Below are 2,518 nucleotides of genomic sequence, written 5' to 3'. Positions count from 1 at the left end.
ATGATCTGAACTCCAGAGGCAAGGTGAGAGTGACTGCCCTTAACACCAAAGCTACATTTGACAGAGTGTGGGATCAAACAGCCATAGCAAAACTGGAGTCAATAGGAATTGGGGGAAAGTTCTCTGTTGTTTGGAGTCATACCTAGCAAAATGAAGATGCTTGTGGTTTTTTTGGAGGCCAATCATCTCAGTCCCAGGATATTGCTGTGGTAGTCATCAAGGGAGAGTCCTGCACCTAACCATCTTCAGCTGCTTCATTAATAACCTTCCCCTTATTATAAGGTTGGAAGTCGGATGTTCACTGATGTTTATGTAATGTTGCTGCTTCCTGACATAATGGAGCAGTCTATGCCTGCATGCAGCAAGGCAAGTGACATTCTTTTTAAATCATTTTACTATTTAATGTACAGCTATACTTTAAATCCTTGATGGATACAGCATCATAGAAATCATGTGCCCAATGACCTTGGTGGGTAGGTTACTGTTGAATTTGGCATGCGCCATGCCTCTGTTTCCACGATCACAGGTCACTGTACCCCAAATGACTCAAGTCTTGTTTGGTTTGCTACCAAGAGTGACAGTGTTGTTTTTTTTTGTTTTATAGATGTAAGCACACCTCTTGCTCAGGTAAAATGATGTTCCATCATGGCAATGAACATCCTCAACCTTCAGGACAGCAGTGTGCTGTCTTTGGTTTCAAAGGCCTTATTTATAGATAGTAGACACAGCTCTTCACCATAATCTTCCAGGCATTGCGAGGGCACTTGGGACAGCTGGATTGCCCAGCCAGGTCACTGAAGTGACTGGCAATGACCATCTCCAACAAGAGAAAATCTAACCAATTCCCTTTGATATTCAATGGCATTACCACCACGGAATCCTCCTCTACTAATATGCTGAGGGATCTCGTTGACCAATTTTAATATGAAAGGCATGAACAGCACTGGAATACATATGTCAACTCTGTTGATAATCTTGATGAGCATTAAAAATCCATATTCAGTCTATATAGAAAAGTCTTGAATCTAGAATGCGCCATTGTCTTAGTTTTAGAGGTATTGATCTCAATGGATTAATAATCGTCCCAGGGAGAGCATGTAAACATCCCTAATAATCTTTTGTTTAGTATCAAGATTTAAAAGTACACTGGAAATCTGTGAATTCTCCCTTTGTAACCTAAAGCTGATCTTTTATCAAAAACATAGGCCAAACCAAGAATCCTCCCAAGACAAAGACACAGAAAAGTCTCAAGGTGGAATATCTTCAGCATTTTATATCTTGTGCCAAATTGTCAACAGACAGAATACATTTTGTCTGCATATTCGAAACTAAGCCTGTACCTACCTTAGGAAGCAACTTAAAAGGACACAAATAGAAGTGGATCTTGACAAAGGCATCAATCACCTCACACACTTGAGGCAAAATAAATCAGAGCAGATTATTCACTGTGGGCTACCTCTGACATTTTCCAAGTCAGATATGTTAGAGCTTAGCATCATGTAGAATTAATTAGTATAAATTCCACAGAAAGTCATTCAAGAAAATAATTACAGGTACTCTTAATTTGATAGCATGATTGAAAATCCATCATTGAATTTCTTTACTGCAAGGAAAATGTATTAAACACAAGGTGACATGATGCGAACAAAACCCGCAACATAACCTGCATTTAATGAATCATTTGCCAGTGCTGTCTAAGACAAAGGCCACAACAGCTAAAGTATTCGCTTTCTGATCCCTCAAAGATCTTTAATAGGGTTGGCTTATGAGGAGAGATGGAGCAATTTGGGGATATACTCTTTGGAATTCAGAAAAATGAGGGGAGATCTTATAGAAACATATAAAATTATGGAAGGAATAGATAAGATAGAAGCAAGGAATTGTTTCCGCTGGCAGGTGAAACTAGAACTAGGGAGCATGGCCTCAAAATAAGGGGAAGCAAATTTAGAACTGAGTTGAGGAGGAACTTCTTCACCCAAAGGGTTGTGAATCTGTGGAATTCCCTGCCCAGCGAAACAGCTGAGGCTTCCTTATTGAATGCTTTTAAGGTAAGGATAGATACATTTTTGAACAGTAAAGAAATTAAGGGTTATGGTGAGTGGGGTAAGTGGAGCTGAGTCCACAAAAAGATCAGCCATGATCTTATTGAATGGCGGAGCAGGCTCGAGGGGCCAGATGTCCTACTCCTGCTCTTAGTTCTTATGTTCTTATATATTGCCTTGCTGCATCTGATAGGAATGGTTGGGTTGTTTTATGAGGAATGTTTGGAAAGATTATGTTTGTATCCACTAGAATTTAGGACAGCAAGAAATGGCCTGATTGAAACCTTTAATTCCCTGAGAGGTTTTGACAGGGTGGATGTGGAGAAGATGTTTCCTCTTGTCAGAAAATCTAGAACCAGGGATCACTGTTTAAAAATAAGGGGTCATTTATTCAAGATAGAGATGGAGGAAATTCTCTCAGAAGGTCATGAGTCTCTGGAACTCTCTTCCTCAAACAGCAGTGGAAGCAGAATCTT

The 2,518-nt window shown here is 39.8% G+C and overlaps 1 pseudogene; it reads right to left on the bottom strand.

The window, feature by feature from the left end:
- Positions 1-417: 417 nt before the first annotated feature.
- On the bottom strand, positions 418-753 carry LOC145347044 (large ribosomal subunit protein eL33 pseudogene; annotated as a pseudogene).
- Positions 754-2,518: the final 1,765 nt, after the last annotated feature.

This window comes from Carcharhinus amblyrhynchos, chromosome 8 (genome assembly GCF_965287045.1).
Source record: "Carcharhinus amblyrhynchos chromosome 8, sCarAmb.v2.hapA, whole genome shotgun sequence".
Taxonomy (NCBI): domain Eukaryota; kingdom Metazoa; phylum Chordata; class Chondrichthyes; order Carcharhiniformes; family Carcharhinidae; genus Carcharhinus; species Carcharhinus amblyrhynchos.
This window is presented reverse-complemented; position numbering and strand designations above follow the sequence as displayed.